Source organism: Polypterus senegalus, chromosome 10 (genome assembly GCF_016835505.1).
Source record: "Polypterus senegalus isolate Bchr_013 chromosome 10, ASM1683550v1, whole genome shotgun sequence".
Taxonomy (NCBI): Eukaryota; Metazoa; Chordata; class Cladistia; order Polypteriformes; family Polypteridae; genus Polypterus; species Polypterus senegalus.
This window is the reverse complement of record NC_053163.1, coordinates 113,473,157-113,495,873: the sequence shown is the minus strand read 5'-3', so window position 1 is coordinate 113,495,873 and position 22,717 is coordinate 113,473,157. Positions and strand designations below refer to the sequence as shown.

Sequence of the window (22,717 nt, the reverse complement as noted above, 5' to 3'; positions counted from 1 at the left end):
TGTAGTTTGAGATCTTGAAGTCTGATATCCTAAAAGATTTGAGTTATAATCGTCTGATTGAGTTTCTGAATCCTAACTAGTGGGAAGTCAAGCAAAATGACACCTTTTATTGGCTAACTTAAAAGATTATAGTATGCAAGCTTTCAAGGCAACTCAGGCCCCTTCTTCATGCAAAATGTAATCACTTTGAAGCTCTGCGGTGGGCTGGAGCCCTGCCCGGGGTTTGTTTCCTGCCTTGCACCCTGTGTTGGCTGAGATTGGCTCCAGCAGACCCCCGTGACCCTGTAGTCAGGATATAGCGGGTTGGATAATGAATGGATGGATGGAATTTGAAGCTTTCATATTGTAATCTTTTTAGTTAGCCACAAAAAGATGTAATTTTGCTTGACTTCTCACTACATTCACAATATCTAACACGGTGCAACAGTCTCGTACTACAGAATCCTAACTACTAAGGACTGGAGTTTCGTGAGTAAGAAAGATCGAAAATTAAGGCTGCTGTCGTCATATTTACCAATTCAGAGAAAAATTCTGTAAACCTTTGCATGGACTGCAAAATGAAATGATGAAGATACTGAGTGTGACTTGAGTGGTTAACGTATGGGATTGAAACATAGCCAAAAGAAACAAGTGAAAGGGAAAAAGTTTCAAAGTAAATAGTTAAGAAAGTTGTCCTTTCATACAAGCTTGACCGGGGTAAAAAAAAAAATGCAATGGAGGCAGAAAATAGATTGCAGCTGAGTGTTAGCTGATGGTCAATATTGACAAAGTGCTGCTATACAGTGAATTATTTTTGAGTGCATTTATGTACCTCTAATTAAAAAAAAAAAATAGAACATAATTTTCCCATTATAGTATTGGAACTGTGGTTGAGACATGTTAGTAGTGTCACAAAGGTTACTATGCCAGAATGTCTATTAAGCAGAGGTGTGTTTGTCAGTGATCCAAGATAATATTTTTATATTATGCTAGCTTTGCCTGAGAACTTTTCAATGTCAATGGGCTTTAGTTATAGTGCTGTTGGTTAATCAGATGTACTGGAAGTACTATGCAGCTAGGTACTTTTCTGTATGCTATATTTGTATGTTTTTTTTTTCTTTTAAATATTTTTAGTTCATTTGAGCTGCTTACTATTGATCATGCTACATATAGTCCTAGATGTTGTTGGTGCTAATGAGGCTGAGGAAAAAAATGCAGCAGTCACTAGCTTTGATGATATACTGTGTTTGTCGACGTTCTTATATAAACTTTGTGAGTGTTGATGAAATTGTCTGAAGCAGCTCACTAACTAATGGAAGTTGTAGTCTCACTTCAGCATTTGCATAAGTTTACAGAATAGAGGAATGTGTGGAGAGGTAACATATTTTAAATACCTTTCATACTCGATTAGTTGTGCAAAACTGAGTGCACTCACAGCCACAGCACCTTGCAAGCACTTGCAAAACATGTCGTCTTTGAGCTTGACCCAACTTTGTTCCTTTACTTTGTGTCTGCAGATGGCCTCCATTTGCAAAAACTGGTACGCCCCATTTCACAATGCAGATGCTATTAGTGCTGTTGGAAAATGGGAGACATAATATGTTAGAATGCCCCACTCAGTAGAACATTATTAACAATAAATTTCAAGAAGTAAAAAACACGTTGGCTAATTTTTTTTTCTCCACAGCTTCACCAAATTTCAATCAAATCCGACAAGGCATTTTTAAGATTTTGGGGTATTTAATTTTTCTATTGTCACTCCTAAATATTGATAGATAGATAGATACTTTATCTATTGATCTATTATCTATCTATACTGATCTATTGAAGTGTCCTTTTTAGAGGATACCCACTGCCCTAGATTTTTAGCTAAACAGGAAATAGCATTTTTTTTGATGATTGAGTGAGTAAGTAAATACGTGAGTCAGTCAGTCAGTCAATTTTGCATTATATATGTAGATTAATTGATTTATGATGAGCGCAGTACTGCTCAATTAGTAAAGTGAATTTTTTGTCTAGGTGTGTGAAAACAGGAGATATAACCAGAAGATGTGCCCGCAGAGTTTGAATGTTTCAGAGAGGCTGAGGTGGTAGCAGTATGGCAGCTGGGGGAGTACACCATCAAGAAAAATGACCAGGGTAGCTGCTGCAGAGCACTTACCTAACAGGCAGGGCAGGAAGTGATGGGCAGATTTTTGGCATCAGTTGGCAGCATTAGTATACAGTACATTTGTTTTCTACAGTTTGGGCACATTTATCCAATACAGACGTTGTCTGCCAAATGACTCTGTTCCTTTGATAATGGAAAAAATTGTTTAAATAATTTAGTCGTTGTTTTCTTTTTCTGATATGCTCAATAATGTAGGTATTGTGGGAGAATTCATATTTTCTTCTTAGAATAGGAATGTTCTTAAATTCATTGTCTGTTATCTTGTGGGGTAAAAAAAAGCAGGGCTCATTACCTTGCAACTGGCAGTGCAGTTTGACTGAATCCTGACTAACAAGCACATAAACATTACTTTAATTATTTTTTTCATGTGGAGACTGCTTTGTCCAGCATTTGCATTTTATGAGATTTTGGTTGTATAATTTTATACTTCTAGCTGTGCTACCCGTCTAAGAGAGGTTGAAACCTAAGTAATGAATGTAGACCTCAGTGTTAACCTTTTGCAATGCAGAATCTTGTTCAGTGCTTGATATGGGGTTTAATAAGTGGACTTGACCAAAGCTGGGCATTGACAGGTCAAATGCACTATGACAAAAAATGTGGTCTTCAGTAATGGGTTCTGTATTGGTTACTGGACAGAAGAAAAAAAATGTGATGGTCATTTTTTTCACCTCTTTTAGTAGGACCCTAGTTCAGTTCCTGGCTACAATGTTTTTATGTGGAATTTGTATTTTTCCATGTGTTTTCTAGGTTTCTTTTAGGTAATCCAATTAATTTCTCACAGGAATACTGTGAAGCTGACTGGGGGTTCACATCTGGAGATGCTGAATGAGCATGCTCTGTGATGGATTGATGTGCTGCCAGGGCTTAGTTCTTTCCTTGGCACAACACTGGTGACATGGGGTCTTTAATACTAAAACTACAAATAGGCACAGAAAACAAATATACATAAAGGTACCTAAACTAATTATAGCGAAGTTACTAACTCACTGTGTTCCATTAAAATATGTTGGTCTTGGTCTTAATTGTGGAATCTGGGGTCACTTTGGAGAGAAACAAAATTGGAATGAGAAGGAATTTTACAGAATTCCATATTGTGAGCTTAGTGGGATGATGGGGAGCAGAAAGTGCTTAGACCTCCACTAGCAAAGACAAAATTATAGTGCCTAACCATGGGGCTGCCTTATTCCATGGATCACTGGGTAGCTCTATTTCCATCTACATCTTTTCCTGTCATTCCCCATCCCTCCCCCTTCTTTGTGCCTCACACTAAATTGAAGGGCTGTGCTGTAGACAAGGGAGTGTATTGTGAGAAGAGTGAAGAGGCCCATCTGAACAGCTTTAGATGCTGCTGCTGTGCTGACTGTACATTGCATCTAATTTACGTTAGTCTGAGAAATGGAGATGAAGGGGTTAATATCTGAGGACTCTGTGCTAGTAGTGCTAAAATGGTTAAGAGTTTGTGATTACTGATGGCAGTGTATGTGTGTGTGTGTGTAGTAAATCACTAGCTAATTGAGTTTTCTTTCTTCCAAATTCAGAGTTAGAGGGGGCATAAGAGCAAACATACCATATCATGAAGGTATTTGACTTAAAAATCTAATTGCAAGGTTACAGGTTTGGCCTTGGCATGGCATAGTAACACATTATATTCAGCAGCTGTTTGCACATACATTAATGCCAGTCATCTTACTTCCAGCCTGTCCTCTTGGGTCGATGGGGGAGTAACATTGCTTGGAATTTTCTCTACAGTGAATGGTGGCTGGCAACAGTGCCAGCTGAATTCCTTGTCTTTGCCTAGAGATTTAGGAAGGAACTGAGAAACACATTGTGCGCGCATTGATATCTTTTGCTACAGCAGCCGGGGTGGCATCTGGCGCAGAAATGTGTTCTGCAAACTCATCTCTTAAGCTCTGATGTTACCCTTGTAGACCTTCCTATGATTGGTCTTACCCTTATATTCAACATTTGATCAAAAATTGTTATCCAGACCTATTCAGCCTTTATTTGTTAATCAACTTTTTTAATCATTCCAATCTGAGCTTTGACAGTGACAAAACATGGAATTTGATCCTGTTCATTTTGTTAATGAAGCCTTCATAAATGCTTGTTATCTCTCTGTGCTGCCTTTCCTTGACTTCTGTGCTTTTGATGCAAATCTACCTTGAAGAATCTGGTTGAGTTATACTGGACTTAACTAGAATCGTCTCCAGCTACATGTGACACCTTATTTCTGGCTTTACGCAATCTTTCTTTTTAAATGATAGGCATGTCTCTTCTGTTTTAGTCCTGCTTGTAACATGAAGTGCACATCAAGTTTCTGTACTTGTTTTAAGGTCTGCATTACATTGGGTCAACTTATATTGCCAATATGACCTCATGTACATTGAACAATACTCCAGCATGCACATTAATTTTGAATGAACTTGCCACTTGCATCAATGATATCAGCATGTGCATGAATAAAGGCACCAGCACAAGTCATGAAGCTTGCCTTCATCACTTTAAATTGAATCCTTGAAAATTGTTCTGGCATCCTTAGTGAGGGCTACCATTAGCCTAAATTCTGAGGTACAAGTCTGAGCTGTGGTCAATATTTTATTCTACTTCTTTCATAATTGATTAATTTCTTGATTCATGCTGTCATTACCTCTCTTTTTTATTAATTCAGTTGTCTCTTCAGTGGTGACTACACAAAGTGTTAACAGAATGCCAGAGTCCCGAATCAGAGCAAATGCAGTGATCATGTTACATCTCTGTAGGCCGAATATACTGGCTTCATGTCAGAGAGAAACAATCCTCCATTAAATACTGCAAGTAACATACAACCATGTCGTCATGGGCACCCCACAATATCTGTCTGTGCTGTTTAGCTCAGAACAACTAAAATCTTCACAGTTTTCAAAACATCACTAGATAATTCTTGGTTGTTCCTTTATTTATTTTTTATGGCTTTCATACTATATTGTGCGTAAAGCATTTCAAATAAAGGCTGAAGATCAGTCTCTCCTCTCCTGCTGTCTAGAAATTTTCTTCCTGTATTTAATGTCAGAACTGAATTTTTTGACAGTTTAATATACTAAAACTTCTCTAATTTCTGTTGATTGCTTTGTTTCATGGTGTATTGTTCTCTGTTTTTGATATCTGGTCCTTTCCAGATTTCTCGTACAGTCTGCACAGCAGTTTTATTTCTACATAATAACACATTTTGTTTTGACATGATTTTCTGTTTGATACTATACTATAGTCATGTTTACCTGTTAATAAATATTCTGAGTGAAAAAAGAAATTGATTAGAAGGGGAATTCAAAGTAACAAAGCCACTTAATGGGTTTCTGTACCATAAAGCACAAATGCAGCTGTACCAGATTTTCAAACCAAGAAATTTAGCTGGGCCAGAAGTTTTCAGCGGCCGGTAAGCAGCAGTAAATGACACATTTTAAACCAACACAAATGAATGTATTGAAAAACAATTAGTATTTATTCATTGTTTCCCTTTTAAATTTGGTCTCATCTGACACAGGCACATCAAAAAGTGAATAAAAAAAACAATAAAAAAGCTATACCAGAACAGAGTCTGTGGTAGTGGCAATACTTTTTTTCCACTTTTGAATTAACAAAATAAACATTTTGGTCGTATCAGACCCTGGCACATCTCAAAAGTGCATAAAAACAAAATAGTGCACAGTATTAGCAATAGCATTTGCTTCACTTTAGCAATAAAATTAATATTTTGTTCACATCTGGCTAAAGCACATCTTAAAGTGCAAAATTCAAAAAAGTGCACAGTATTAACAATAACATTTGTTTACCTTTTGAAATAAAATAAATACTTTGGTCATATATAGTGCTGGTCAGCAAATTCTGCTTAAGCATTATTCTCAGCACATTTGCTGCGTTCATGTTTGCCCTTGTTCTCCTAATTATTTACTGATAATTTGGCCAATTTAATAGAAATGTTCTGTCCAGCACCCCATAATGCTTTGCAAGGCCAGCACGACATCTTCCAGAGCTATAACAGCCAACACTGAATGGGACTGCCCCCTGGGTATATAATGCTGATCGTTTACATTTGCACAGACTCTGCTGGACTTAGTTACTGGTAGAACAGGTAAGTAAATAATGCAGATTCTTAAAATTTTATTTTTATGAAGCATGTACAGCATAAAGAATGAGTTAACTCCATCCATCCATCCATCCATTATCCAACCTGTTATATCCTAACTACAGGGTCACGGGGGTCTGTTGGAGCCAAACCCAGCCAACACAGGGCGCAAGGCAGGAAACACACCCCAGGCAGGGCGCCAGCCCACCGCAGATGAGTTAACTCTATTCTTAAAATTTTATTTTTATGAAGCATGTACAGCATAAAGAATGAGTTAACTCTGCTTATCTCCAAATATGCAGGTTGATCTTTGATTTCCATATCAGTATAAGAGAAAGAGGCGCGTTTCTTATGCATGTATAATTGGCCATATGTAGAATGCAATTAAACCGACGCCAACAACCACAAAATGCATTATATTGTATGAAATGATAATAATAATGAAAGATTTATTCCTATTTACAAGATGTTTCTATCTTTTTGAGAGAAAAAAGTGCAGAACATTGGGGAGCATTTAGAGCAACTTCAAAAAACGGAATGAACTAGCGGCTTCAATCATGACATGCCACCTTGAATTTTCTACCTTTTAAAAGTATTTTTTCTGACTTTTGACTACCATTTCAGCATTTCCATTTTGTTTTGATGAAATATATGATTGTGCATCTCTGACTGCGTTCTTTCTTCTTTGATCTCACAGAAGTATGGTAGTGCAGTGGTTGGCTCTGCTGCCACACAGCTCAAGTCACCTCTCAAAATGTGTCTTTCTCAGTTTTTCTCTATGTTTCTAGCGGGACCACAGGCTGGACCACTTTAAGATTGCTTCTGGGATTTAAATACTAGCGCGGAGAATTGCATGCGTACTGAAGTGACTTTAGCTACAGATGTAAGTTCTTGTCCATTTTACTTTATGGTGCCAAGCATAGTTGTATTGTGGTGCAGCATTCTGTTAGCCAGCAAAAGCGCTGTGAAGAAGCTGTCTGTTGTTACTGTTCTGCTTTTGTCCAGTCTGATAACAGTCATGGGGCATTGTATTTTTCATTGCCAGTACAACAAATAGTTCTGAGCAGGCATCAGCCACAGCATTGCTTGTGTGAAAGGAATGGAGATAAAAACCATCAACTCAGAGAGGGAGAGGCAAGTTCGTTGTACCATGTGAATGTCACTGACAGAATAAAACTGAATAATAAAAAAACAAGCAGTAACTTTTACAAGTAGCCAAAATTTACACCAGGTGTTACAGAGTCAAATCAAATGTTTGTTTTTGTTATATTATAGTAATTATAATTGCAGCTCACAATCCAAATTGAGGACATCTGGACTCAAACTTGCAACCTTTTGGTTACAAGGCAGCAGTTCTTACCTCTGCACCATCCAAGAAGGCCTATCGACTTTCTGTCGATTGACATTTCAGCTTGGGTTTTTAACTCATTGACAGCAACATGTAAAATTAATGCTTTTTTTCTTTGGTTATATTCTTGAGTAAAGGCACTCATGTTTGTTTGATATTTGGACTAAAGTCTTCCCACATTATACACTTCATGCCATTATTACTATAACATGGAAAAAGTTTCTGTTTTAGTTATGTGTTCAGCATTTCTTGCCTTCCATTTCCTGTCATCCTACATTTACCCAGATTGTTGTAGACACAGAACAGACATGAAATGCATTTATTCCAAATAACAATGTATTATTTACCCTTTTAAACCCCAGGCACCTCACACCATGATAAAGAGACTTGAGCTGAGAGAACTTCAACTGCGTCTGTGGGGGATGGGATAGCAGGCTGCTTGCTGCTTGTGATGACTGAGACATTTGCAAAACAAAGACGCTGATGGAGAGGTGCAAAGGAAATTAAGGTGGCCCGGGATTACGACTTTTTTCATAGGCTGCAGGGATTCTAGTGTTAATGGTGTTTTAATTAGAGAGCCACAATTCAGCTAGCTCTCTGGCACTCTTAGTGTTGGCCCTGAATGTTACTTTCACACTGTCCCAGTTAAATGGGTGTCCAGTGGAACTTATATATCTGTAGATCAGTGACAGTGGGTCTTTTCTTCTGACAGCATTGTGATGTTCCTGTATCCTTACTAATCCACCACAACCCATTACAACCTCCCCCTCCATCCCCACCCTTTACTAACTCTATATTTCCTTTGATTCCTGTTTGTCTAATCATTTTCCTCTGATGATGACAACTGGTTAGATGTCGAAAGCTAGGAATAAAAAAACTATTTTAAGATACGCAACTCATTTTCTCCCTTTTTGGATCTCTAGTTACAAATACATAGTCATATATTTCTCTGAACATTTCCAAAATTTAATCACCCTCAAGATACTCTACCTGAGAGGCAATATACTTGTCCCACGCTTTTTCCATTGTCCAAAACTGTTCTGAAACTCTTGCAAAGTGATAGTCTTCAGTGCCTCCGTCATTTGCTTCTTGACCTCCTTTACATCCTGAAAATGTTTTACTTTAAGGTCCCTCTTCATTCTTGGTAATAAGGAGATATCGCAGGGTGCAAGGGGTGGGAAACCTTTGTGATCCTGTTTTTCACAAGAAACTGCTGCACACTCAATGCACAATGCAATGTCGTGATGCAGAAGCCACTCGCCTGATTGCCACAATTCAGGTCGTTTTCTCTGCACTGCATCATGCAATCGTTTGAGCACTTTAAGGATGCTACTTGGCCAAATAATGCAGAGGGCAGTCTAGTATACACATCTAGCGGCAAACATCAGAATCACCAACACTTCTCCTGTCTCCTTTATTGGGCTCCCCCTCGTGTGTGTGTATTGTGCAAAAGTTTTAGGCAGGTGTGAAAAAATGCTGTAAACAAAGAATGCTTTCAAAAATGGAAGTGTTAATCATTTATTTTCATCAATCAATAAAATTCAGTGAATGAACAAAATAGAAATCAAATCAATATTTGGTGTGACCACCCTTTGCCTTTAAAACAGCATCAATTCTTCTAGGTACACTTGCACACAGTTTTTGAAGGAACTCGGCTGGTAGGTTGTTCCAAACATCTTGGAGAACTAACCACAGATCTTCTGTGGATGTAGGCTTCCTCACATCCTTCTGTCTCTTCATGTAATCCCAGACATACTCGATGATGTTAAGATCAGGGCTCTGTGGGGTCATACCATCACTTCCAGGACTTCTTGTTCTTCTTTATGCTGAAGATAGTTCTTAATGACTTTGGCTGTATGTTTGGGGTCAATCATACGCCTCCCTGATGGTATTGCATGAAGGATAAGTATCTGCCTGTATTTCTCAGCATTGAGAACACCATTAATCCTGACCAAATCTCCAACTCCATTTGCAGAAATGCAGCCCCAAACTTTCAAGGAACCTCCACCATGCTTCACTGTTGCCTGTAGACACTCATTATTGTACCGCTCTACAGCCCTTCGACGAACAAACTGCCTTCTGCTACAGCCAAATATTTCAAATTTTGACTCATCAGTCTAGAGCACCTGCTGCCATTTTTCTGCACCCCAGTTCCTATGTTTTCGTGCATACTTGAGTCGCTTGACCTTGTTTGCACATCAGAGGTATGGCTTTTTGGCTGCAACTCTTCCATGAAGACCACTTCTGGCCAGACTTCTCCGGACAGTAGATGGGTGTACCTGGGTCCCACTGGTTTCTGCCAGTTCTGAGCTGATGGCACTGCTGGACATCTTCCGATTTCGAAGGGTAATAAGCTTGATGTGTCTTTCATCTCCTGCACTAAGTTTCCTTGGCTGACCACTACGTCTACAATCTTCAACGTTGCCCGTTTCTTTGTGCTTCTTCAAAAGAGCTTGAACAGCACATCTTGAAACCCCAGTCTGCTTTGAAATCTTTGTCTGGGAGAGACCTTGCTGATGCAGTGTACTACCTTGTGTCTTGTTGCTGTGCTCAATCTTGCCATGACATGAAACTGTCTTCCACAACCTCACCTTGGTAGCAGAGTTTGGCTGTTCCTCACCCAGTTTTAAGCCTCCTACACAGCTGTTTCTGTTTCAGTTAATGACTGTGTTTCAACCTACGTGTGACATTGATGATCATTAGCACCTGTTTGGTATAATTGGTTGATCATACACCTCACTATAATCCTACAAAATACCTGACTTTGTGCAAGTGTACCTATAAGAATTGATGCTGGTTTGAAGGCAAAAGGTAGTAACACCAAATATTGATTTGATTTAGATTTTTCTTTTGTGCGCTTACTTTGCATTTTGTAAATTGATAAAAATAAATAATCATCTATACTAATAAAAGGCAAAGCCCTCACTGACTCACTCACTCACTCACTCACTCATCACTAATTCTCCAGCTTACCGTGTAGGTAGAAGGCTGACATTTGGCAGGCTTATTCCTTACAGCTTACTTACAAAAGTTAAGCAGATTTCTTTTCGAAATTCTATGCGCAACGGTCATAACGGTCGACAACATCCGCCATTTTGAAGTTTCTTAGTTATGGCCCGATCTTCACGAAATTTGGTAGGCGGCTTCCCTGTGCTAACCGAAACCGATGTACGTACTTATTTCGGTGGTATGACACCACTGTCGGCTGCCATATTGAACTTTCCAACGTCACTAATTCTCCAACTTCCCGTGTAGGTAGAAGGCTGACCCCATCTTCACGAAATTTGGTAGGCGGCTTCCCTGAGCTAACCGAAACCAATGTACGTGCTTATTTCGGTGGTATGAAGCAACTGTCGGACGCCATATTGAACTTTCCAATGTCACTAATTCTCCAACTTCCTGTGTAGGTAGAAGGCTGAAATTTGGCAGGCTCATTCCTTACAGCTTACTTACAAAAGTTAAGCAGGTTTCATTTCGAAATTCTAAGCGTAACGGTCATAACGGTCGACAACGTCTGCCATGTTGAACTTTCTTATTTATGGCCCCATCTTCACAAAATTTGGTAGGCGACTTCCCTGCGCTAACCAAAACCAATGTACATACTTATTTCGGTGGTATGACGCCACTGTCAGCTACCATATTGAACTTTCCACCGGTCTTTGCTACTTATGGGCCCATCTTCAAGAAATTTGGTACGCGGGTTCCCAATGCTAACTGAATCCTACTTGCGTACATATATACGTCCATAGCCTGCAGCTCGGTCAACATGTGAGGCGGCGTTGGGTCCCCCATCCCAACGCCTCCCACGTTGTTGGCTGCCTGCCTATATAGGGCCGTCCATCGCTCCGGTCTCAACATTCCTTTCCTTGCTTCGCCACGGGATTCACATCTCCCTGCTGATAACTACAGCCTTTTTATTTAATCCACGGCTTCTCTGCTGTTTTATTGTTCGTTTATTACAATTATAGTTATTGTGTAAGTATTTTAGACTTACTTTACATTGTTCAGATACCCATTTCCTTTATCGTTCCAACCATACCCCTATTAACATGTCTGTCGAGGTGATCACCATCGATCAAAGAACTGTCACTTACCGAGTGGTTTCCATGCCCGGAGATGGCACCTACCTTTTCCATTCTCTTTGTTACATATTGCACGGCCATATCAGGCTCACTCTTGATATCCGGAGGAACATTGTGTCTTATGTATTGAACGACTGGGACAGGTTCAAGGTGTGGACTGATGACGGTACAGGAGATAATTATACTACACAGGAGCACTATAAAAGTGAAATGCTTAAGCCCTTCACCTATGGTTCTGCATGTGAGTTGATGGCTGCCGCTGAATTGTTTGGTTGTCGCTTTCAAGTGTACCAAAATGGCCAAATATTTTACACCTTTCGACAACCACCAATGCCTCTTAAACATCTTAGATTCACAGGTGACGATTTCAGTAGTGAACACTTTGATGTTTATGAATGTTTAAACTCTCAAAAGCTGGATGTGAAGTTATCGATGAAACCGGTTGTATGCTTACAACGCTTGACAGATGCCGAATGTCACTTCAACACAAGTCCTGCAAATACTGTCGTAATTGAAACAAACCATGAAACTCAAACCGATAATGACAGCAGCAATCCAAGCTGTTAGATTTGAGACAAGATTACTGTTCACATGTTCAACTGTGCGTTGCATGCTCAAGAGTAAGCTTAGCGCACAGCTTGGTCATATTACAACCGGAGGGCCGAAATGACAATGTGGTATACAAAGAGATCCTTAACAAATAATTATTGGTATATTTTCCCTCAGTTTAAAAAGGTTTAATTTTCTTCTTAATAAAAATTTTAAGGCAGTACTTTGCCGCTGCGAAGAGCGGGTATTTTGCTAGTTATTGATATTTCTTAAAGCATTCTTTGTTTACAGCATTTTTTCACACCTGCCTAAATCTTTTGCACAGTACTGTATATGTATATATATATATATATATATATATATATATATATATATATATATATATATATATATATATAATTGATTAGCACCTTTGTAATAATAAAACAAGCAAGTACATGGGCTGCTATACTTGGTGTAATGCTGACTTTGCTTTAAGTGTAGGCCTTGCCTTGAGGAGATCAAAGTTCTTTGCGAAATTTGTTGAATTTACCTGTTTGCATGAGCAATCTCCTTATGCGTCTAGTCGCCCTGGCAACTGTCAAAGAACATTTACGTTTGCTTACTGATCAGTCTCAGACAAGACCCATTCAATCCTTCTTAGACAATGTTTGTTTGACAATGATAAAGGAGCTGTGACCAGAAGAAGCTCTAGGCAACTATTGGCCTATATGGAATCTAATAGTAATATAGGAGAATCTCAAGTAATAAATAAAAAAAATTCTATTCTCCAAAACTGGGTGGCGTAGGTTGAGAAGGCCTGCACTGGGCGGTTGAATTCCGATGTTGACTAAAAGGAGGCATTCACAGAATGTTCACATAGAGGGAATGGATGACACATAACAATACCCCAAGGCTAGTTACCAAGGCGAATATGTTTTTTAATGCAATGAACCTGGTAGTTAGTCATCATGGCAAAAAAAGCCAGGTGATAAAACAGTAAACCAGACAAAAGCAGGAAAAAGTCTCAAGTTGATTTTAGATAGATAGATAGATACTTTATTAATTCCAAGGGGAAATTCACATACTCCAGCAGCAGCATACTGATAAAAAATGTCAAAATACTAAAAAGTGACCAGGGAACGAAGGTGCCATTTTCAAATGGGAGGGGTGCCTAAGACCTATTAATTCTTTTTTACATTCACTCCTTCAAGTAACAAAGTAACAGTGATGCCTCACCTGAGGTGTGTCTATAGATGAATGAGGAAAGAGGAATGTGACAATCCCAGCAGTGCCTGTTTGGCTGGACTGCTTTACTTTCTCTCAGAATAAGGTTCACTCATAGAAACAGGAATTTTCTTCTCACCTTCCTTTATGTGATGTGTTTAATTACGTATGGAAAATGAAAGCATTGTGCAGCACATTGCTGGGCCACAGGTACAGTTTATGAATCCTTCAGAATTTTCTGGATTTGTAAATGAATAGCTCTTAGATGAAGATTGGATCACAATCACATTTAAGTTTGACAGTCCAGTTAAACTAATGACACCCACCCATTTATACATTGTAGTATGTTTACTGAAATATAATGTAAGCGTACAAGGTTAAGGATGAAGAATGTTTCACTCTAACATTTAGTAAATGGTGAGGTCATATTTATCAACTTTAATTTTAACTAAACCACTTCTTTAGGTATTGATTAGACCATTGCATTGTTATGATGTGTCTGGCCTATTCCTCTTTATAGTAGGATTTTAGTTTATATTTCTGTTACTTCCAACAGGAATGGATTCGTTTGGATGACACTACAACAATTTCATTATTTTAAATGAGCTGATGTGAGGACTTTGACTTTTCCATTCTAAAATGCCTTTCTTCTTTTTTATCTATGGTATCATTGATTTACTCCTGTATTTGGAGTCCTTATTATGATTCATGATTTGAATTCGATTGAATATATCCCTGAGACATACTGTTATATTTTATTTTAAATTTTCCTGATGCAACTTGATATGTGCCAGACCCCTGTGACCACGTTCAGGACTAAGCAGGTTAGATAATGAGTCACTAGCTTACTTGAGATGATGTCCTTTCTCCCCAACGACTTCATTCTATCCAGGCTGTTACGCAACAAAGCAGCCCCACACCATGATTGCTTTTCCTTTTGTGTCCTCTAGAATGTTTCAATTAACTTTAGATGGACCACTTTTTAAAGGGATATACCTGTATTCTTTAATTTGTGTATGTTTCTCAAAACTCTACTTTAGAAAAAAATGCTCTCTGGTTTGAGTGATAATTATCTCAGTTGCGTCCAAGATATTTTGATATTTACTGGTTTCTCATGTCATCTGCCCATTAGCTTATTGATGATAACCAGAGGCCTTATATGCACATAAAAATTGCTTATGCTCAGAAAAATGTGTAAGCCAGTTCTCACACAAGAGTGATGTATAAAACACAAATTTGGTGTGAAAATTGGTTTAAAGTTACAGAGCGTTCTGACCATCCGTAAGACCTATGCAGATGTTTTTGGTGTTGGCATTTTATCGACTCCAGGCAGCAGGACAATGATTTAAGTTGACTGAGATTTATAAAAGGACTTGGTGTGGGACTTGGTTTATGTATGCTTTTATAAATCCATTTTTTTTGTGTACACGCCACTTTTGTCTTTCTAGCATATGCAAAATTTTATTATGGAATCTAAGCAAGGGTTTTATACATTAGACCCCAGATGTTAATATAAGGTTTATTGCTAATTTAGAGCAGAGATTTTGCCAAAAGTGGGAACCAAACTGGATGCCATGATAGGACACAACTGACAGAGAACAAGGATTAGAAAATGTTTAGGCTTAATCTGCTCCATATCATAAACCACCGAGTGGCACAGTTGATGTAATATAACATGCCTTACAGAAAGCAGATTTTCCTGTTATGTTATTTTTAAAGCAGTTAAAGTTTATATATCTTTGTGAAAAAAACAGCGTAATTTTTCAGAATATTCAAATTCTTTCAAATTTAATTATTTAATGGTGGACATGTTCCATCCTAAAACAACCTAAACCAATGTTTTTGGGACTCTTCATTGATTCAAGAACTTGAGCCCAGATCTGACATTAAGGCTTTCTTTTTCAAATCTGGATTGTTTGTTGAAATATTAAGTTACTGATCTGTGCTTTGCTGTGTTTAACAAACCAAAGTTACATCCAAGTGAATCATTGCCAAACTTTTCTTGAATATTATACACGATAGATGGACATAAGACATGAGTCACTTTAATGACAATTCAGAAAGGATTCAGTTTTGGTAACTCACTTCTAGGAGGAAGGCTCTTGTGCTGTCCCTCTTTTTTACATTTTCAGCAGGGAGTTTTCTTGTTTTGAGTCTTTGTGCGTTACTAGAAAATTTTGTACACAGAAATTTGAAGTTGTGCCTCAGAGGAGTACTTCAGAGGAATATTGGTCAAAGACTTGGTTACAGGTGGTTAGTTTATTTAAAATAACAGGAACAAGATATCATTGCTTCCATCCATTTTTATTTTATTGTAGTTAGTTTTTGAATATGCAAATTTAATTTCAGTTTGCTTATACATTTTCACTTAGATTTTACTTTAGCTTTCATTTCACGTAACAAAATGCTTTTTTATTCATTTTAGTTACAGTTTTTGTTTGCAGTAACAGTCTCAGTTCCTTCTACCAAGTTTTTCCATTCCTCAAGAGCCAATTTTATGGCAAGTAATTCTTGATTCCTGATATCACAATTTTGTTCTTCTATTGAAAGTTTCTTACTAAAAATGCACATGATGGTGATTTCCCTGTGTCCAGAAAGGGCTCAGATAAGAGTGCACAAATCCTAACACAAGATTGGGTGACTTCTAATTTAGATGATAAAGTAAGCAACAACAGAATGCCACTGTACAGGAGTAGAAGTGAACTGATTTTTGAATTTATAGAAGGCTTCTTTTCTTTGTTTCTTTGTCAGGTTTATGTGGATATAAGATGTGGATTTTAAGATGTTAAAAGTTTTTATTAAAATATCTAGAAGAGTGTTAGGCTTGATTAATTGAACTAGGTGAAGTCCAATTCTTTATTGCTTGAACCATTATTGGAATCCATACGTAATCCCTTAAAAGAAATCTAGTGCCCTAAAAATAAAATGGAAGACTGGTGGAACTAACATTTGTCTAATTTAATGCATAAATGTTTCTTCCTGAAGCACAGAGCTCTTACATGAGCTACGTATGTGTCCAAATTAGATGATAAAAATAGTATATCAGTATCAACTAATTTTGGTATTCCTTAAACACCTCAAAATATGTCATTAAAAAATGACTGGGAAACTGCCAGAGGATTGTCAAACCCATATGGCATGACCAAAGTAGATTTGATTGAGGAGAGTTAAAATTACGGAAAATTGGATAATTATCCTGTATACTAATCTTGTTCATTTCTCTGTAGTCTTCTTGAAAATGAAAAATGCAACCTCATCGGGAATGTTTTACGGGCCAATAAATCCTTTCCTAAATTTCTTTTTGCGCAATATTCCATAGTTATATTTTCTGACCCGGGTAATACTTAGTGGTCTTCCCTTAAGTAAAAGATACCAGGCAATAAGGTCAATTATATGATCACAATCCATGTTGCCTGTTGTAGAGGTAATAGAATAATTGAAAAATATTTGCTATGTCTTGTCCTACGTGTGCCTTCAGTGCTTTTCCTCTGTATTTGTCTGTCTGAATGTTACTTAACTGGTGCTGTCTGTCGAGAGTGTTTCTCTAAACCTACTTCTCAAAATGTCATTATAATTCCCGTCTTTGAAGGCGACTTTCTCAGTGTGCCACCTGTGTCTTTCTCCTTCTCGCGTGTTTAACACTCGCACGTCTTCTTTCAATTGTGTCACCAAAACCAAAATGACCAGTAACATCTAAGCCATACCTACCAATCATTTTCCTCTTGGGGACAGGGCACACGCACACAAAGTATTTTATTATAGATAATGTCAAAGCGAAAAATCATCAGGTCTTTACCTGAAATGAAGGCTCTAAGATTCAGAGGATAGGCAAGCAGAGTATATAGCTTTATTGCAATAAAACGGTAACACAGACTCAACCCAATTCAGCCAAATCGAGTCAAGCCCCGAACAGTTCAAAAATCACAGTTTATATAATCACTTTTTATCATCCTGACCTTGCTCAAAACAGCTCTTTCGCTGTTCCTTCTCTCCCTTCTGCACCTGGCTAACTGGCTTCTCAAGTTTTCATGGGAACCATTATCATATCCTGACTCCCTTCTGCAGCTGGCTACTCACGTGACTACCATGCCCATCAACATTTTCAGTATTTTGTCATTGGTATCATTCCTTGCTTCCTGGCCTTCAAACAACAGGTATTCTTAATCCCCCTTTTTTTGTCCTCGGGTAGTTTCTGTACGTCATTTTCTTCCTGCTCTAACTTTCTAAGTTTTCTCAATATTGGTAATTTTGCTTCAAGTTTAAATATCCATCCATCCGTCCATTATCCAAAACCGCTATATCTTTAACTACAGGGCCACGGGGGTCTGTTGGAGCCAATCCCACCCAACACAGGGCACAAGGCAGGAAACGAACCCTGGGCAGGACGCCAGCCCACCGCAGCAAGTTTAACTAAAAAATGCAATATGACTAATGTCTTCATTTAACTATTTCCCTGACATGTCTAATTTATGCTAAATCTAATGCTTCAGAAGCTGTTAATTACTTTTATGTCTATTTATGCTAATACTGTACATCATTTTTATTTTCCATAATAATAGATAATGCCAATGAGGAAGCAACTCCAGTGATTTCTGCTTTACAAAACAGTGCAAAATTTAAACAGACCTCAGGTATTGGATAAACAGAAGGCTTTTTTAAACTTTTGGTGATAAAAATGAAGAAAGCACTTTTTTCCCGAATCTGCAAATTGATGAGTTGTTGATTAATTTTGAGGTTGTTTCATCTAAGCAGACAAACCCTACAATAAACTGGCAATCAAAATTGAGGATTTTTATTGTTTAAATCAGTAAACATTTGCAAAAATACTGTAAATGTTTTTCTGGGAAACAAATGGTTAATAGTGTACAGCAACCATATTGATTGTTGGGATTTTCAGTCTTTCCACTATCTCAAAACTAGACCAGTGGCAGATTTCTTATTATAGACTTGATGGCAGCCATTAACAAGTGCAGGAGATGAACACAGATCTATAGTTGTCACTGACTTACCCACAAATACTTTGTTCCCTGTTTGAACATAAAGTATTCATCATAGCCATGATCTTTGATGAATGTTCATTCCCAGGGAAAGTGGCACTGCATTTCAGTTATTACACTGAATCCCAGAGTTCATCATTCCTTTGACATCAATGAAGGTTGGGTGACCCAAGCTTGATATGAGATCACAGCTATGGCCTGACTCACACAGTCCCATATACCCCAGCATTTTGACTTGACTTTTTTTTTTCAGATGCTTTTTGTGTTTGGCAGCTACTACCATCAGCTTACATGAGGAGCTTACACTGAGCTGCTCGTACTTCTCATTGAATGAGGGAATATGATTTAGCTCCTACTCTTGGATCTGATCAGCTGAGCTGGCCATGCTGTCAAACCAATCAGCATGTTGCTATCACTTAATCACCCTGTTTATTGTTAGATCAAATGAGCCACAGTATTGAAATACAAATTCTCAGATTACATATAGCAGTCATCTCAGCTGAAAAACAGGAAATGACGGCAGCAGCTTTTTGGTTAAGCAAGCCTTCGTACTTACCCACTGAGGTTGTCCTGAGAGTCTCTGGATGTCCCAAAATCTGGCTCAGGCTGCCTTCCGCTTAATGGAGTAGCTTGTCGAGACAGGCTGGTGCCATTAGCAGACCCTCAATAAAACAAATAGGCAGAATCCCTAAATGCTTGGCTTCCACAGTTAAAAGAAAATTAAGAAAAAAAAGAATGAAAGATTAGTATGCTTTTCCATTGTTGATGTTGGAGAAGCGTCTCAAAAGTTTGGAAGCTGAGCAAACAGGAACGTGTAAAGCCCCCTCCTCATGCGCCAGCAGCTGATTGTAATCATTGATGCTATTTTATTATATTAAACCAAAAACAGGGGGAGTGTAATGAAGATTTGGCACACTTGACTGTACTGCATGTACATGTTTTCCTAGTAAGAGTGGCTGTATTAGTATTGTGTGGAGTATCTCAGGCCCTGGGGTGCAGTGCATGGACACGGTTACTTGGCCTCTGGAGGGCAGAGATTTTAGAGTGACCTACAGCAAATATCATGCTATGTACATAATTTGTAGAATTCAGAGATTACTTTAATTCCTTGATAAAGGTTATACTTGGGTTATATTTTTGCTTGCTAAAGGCATATTAATGCAACTTTAAGTCTGCCATCTGGTGTGTTTATTCAAACTGGTATTGTTAAATGTGGGCATGGTCTTTTCCTGGTCTTGTCCAGAGTTGATTCCTGCCTTGTTTCTGGTGATGCTAAGTTTCTCAGCAAATAGGATATACATTGTATATCATTTATATATCATATGAAAAAGTTTGGGAACGCCTCTCAGCCTGCATAATAATTTACTCTACTTTCAACAAAAAAGATAACAGTGGTGTGTGTGTCTTTCATTTCCTAGGAGCATCTGAGTACTGAGGTGTTTTCCGAACAAAGATTTTTAGTGAAGCAGTATTTAGTTGTATGAAATTAAAAAAAATATGAAAAAATATGGCTGTGCAAAAATGTGGGTCCCCTTGTAATTTTGCTGATTTGAATACATGTAACTGCTCAATGCTGATTACTTGCAACACCAAATTGGTTGGATTAGCTCATTAAGCCTTGAACTTCATAGACAGGTGTGTCCACAAAAGGTATTTAAGGTGGTCAGTTGCAAGTTGTGCTTCCCTTTGCCTCTCCTCTGAAGAGTGACAGCATGGGATCCTCAAAGCAACTCTCAAAAGATCTGAAAATAAAGATTGTTCAGTATCATGGTTTAGGGGAAGACAACAAAAAGCTATCTCAGAGGTTTAAACTGTCAGTTTCAACTGTAAGGAATGTAATCAGGAAATGGAAGGCCACAGGCACAGTTGCTGTTAAACCCAGCAGGTCTGGCAGGCCAAGAAAAATACAGGAGCGGCATATGCGCAGGATTGTGAGACTGGTTACAGACAACCCACAAATCACCTCCAAAGACCTGCAAGAACATCTTGCTGCAGATGGTGTATCTGTATATCGTTCTACAATTCAGCGGAATTTGCACAAAGAACATCTGTACGGTAGGGTGTTGAGAAAGAAGCCATTTCTGCACTCACGCCACAAACCAAGTCGCCTGTTGTATGCAAATGCTCATTTAGACAAGCCAGATTCATTTTGGAACAAAGTGCTTTGGACTGATGAGACAGAAAATTGTGCTATTTGGTCATAATAAAAAGCGCTTTGCATGGCGGAAGAAGAACACCGCATTCCAAGAAAAACACCTGCTACCTACTGTCAAATTTGGTGGGAGTTTCATAATGCTGTGGGGCTGTGTGGCTAGTTCAGGGACTGGAGCCCTTGTTAAAGTCGATGGTCGAATGAATTCAACCCAATATCAACACATTTTTCAGGATAATGTTCAAGCATCAGTCATAAAGTTGAAGTTACGCAGGGGTTGGATATTCCAACAAGACAATAACCCAAAACACAGTTTGAAATCTACAAAGACATTCATGCAGAGGGAGAAGTACAATGTTCTGGAATGGCTGTCACAGTCCCCTGACTTGAATATCATCGAAAATCTATGGGATGATTTAAAGCAGGCTGTCCATGCTCGGCAGCCATCAAATTTAACTGACCTGGAGAGATTTTGTATGGAAGTATGGTCAAAAATACCTCCATCCAGAATCCAGACACGCATCAAAGGCTATAGGAGGCGTCTAGAGGCTGTTATATTTGTAAAAGGAGGCTCAACTAAATATTGATGTAATATCTCTGTTGGGGTGCCCAAATTTATACACCTGTCTAATTTTGTTATATATATATATATATATATATATATATATATATATTGTATGGGGGCCACGGGAATATGATGACTAAGTTGAGTTTACTATAAATATTGCAGCAATACGTCAAGTGGTGCCCAAGTTCAGTCCAATTTTATTTCATTTTATGATCAGTGCATCATTCTTACTTTTAGTTGGTCTCATTGTGTAATGAGCTCTTTTTTCCCATATTCTAAGAACTTCTAAAATATTTGTATTTTTACTAAAAATCAAAATGATTACTGTTCCATTTCCTTTTTATTTCACACATTTCCATAGAGTTTGTTCCCTTTAATTGTATACATTTGTTAACAGCTTTAAATGGTAAAGTGAAACAACTACTTCAGTGCCAAACTTATGTGTGTGTTCACTTAGTAAAGTAATTGTTCCCCTTTAGAATTTAGTACTGTTTAGACTTGTGTCTGCACTGCTCATTGCTAATCATCAGAGATGGATACAATTAATTGAGTAAACTCAACAGAAAAGGGTAAGGTAAAAAGAGAATGCAAAAGAAACATAATTTTAAGCTATAGCAAAGATTACAAATACTTAAGAAATTCTTGGAAATAGATCAATTTAAAATAAAATTGATTGGAATAAAAGCCCAGAGCCATTGGGGTCTCCAAGGACTGAAAGTGAGAACCACTGCGTAAATTAATGAGGTGAGTTAACTACTTATTGAATGTTTGTGCAACAGTTCCTTCTGCTGGGAGATAAAAGGACAATGCACCACCTACTGTTTAAAATGCAGATACACCACCTCTCTGAAACCACCAGCACCATATCAGAATGGGTCTTCTGCACCAGTGATGACCTCTCAATATATCTCACTGAAGGCTTCATTTATTGTTTGACTTCCACTAGGGACACCAGCTGCATTACATGGGCTGTTGCTTGGTCTTGGTATCCGGAATTTTGCATTTGAGAGATCAATATACTTACTCCCTCTCAGGAGTCTGGTTTAGAACAAAAAAATCAATACACCTCAAAGGTTTAATGTCAAACTAAAGTATGGGTTTGGTTTCTAGACAAGATTCCTTGCTGTTATAAGGTTGTATTTGAATTATCACTAAGAAATTGTTTTTGCCATTAATACTTGATGCCATTTTTCCCATAAAGAATGAGTGAATAATGAGTGAACAAACAATATAATACAAAATAGAAGTTTCCTCTATTCCTATCTTGATAAGATATGATTTTACATTTTTTGTCTTTGTGGCTTAGACCCGAGTATATTACTGAAGCGATTTTTATATTTACGTAATGTGGTATTGAAATAACATACTTGATTTGCAACCTAAGATTTTAATTTCATTTCAGTTCACATAATAAGCTAGTGTCTCTCCTTCCTTGTTGTTTAGGTGCAAAGTCAAGAGTATACTGTATATTTGTTTTGTTTGCTTCTGAATAGTGAGTTCAATTCTTGAAGCTCGATAATACTGAATATCAGAGTCCTTTTTCTAGTTGAAGATTTACAGTGTA

At 37.9% G+C, this 22,717-nt stretch overlaps 1 protein-coding gene across 2 annotated transcripts in view; it reads left to right on the top strand.

Annotated features, from left to right (window-relative positions):
• Positions 1 to 22,717, top strand: part of ophn1 (oligophrenin 1) — a 193,240-nt gene that overhangs the window by 27,861 nt on the left and 142,662 nt on the right. The window lies entirely within an intron of this gene.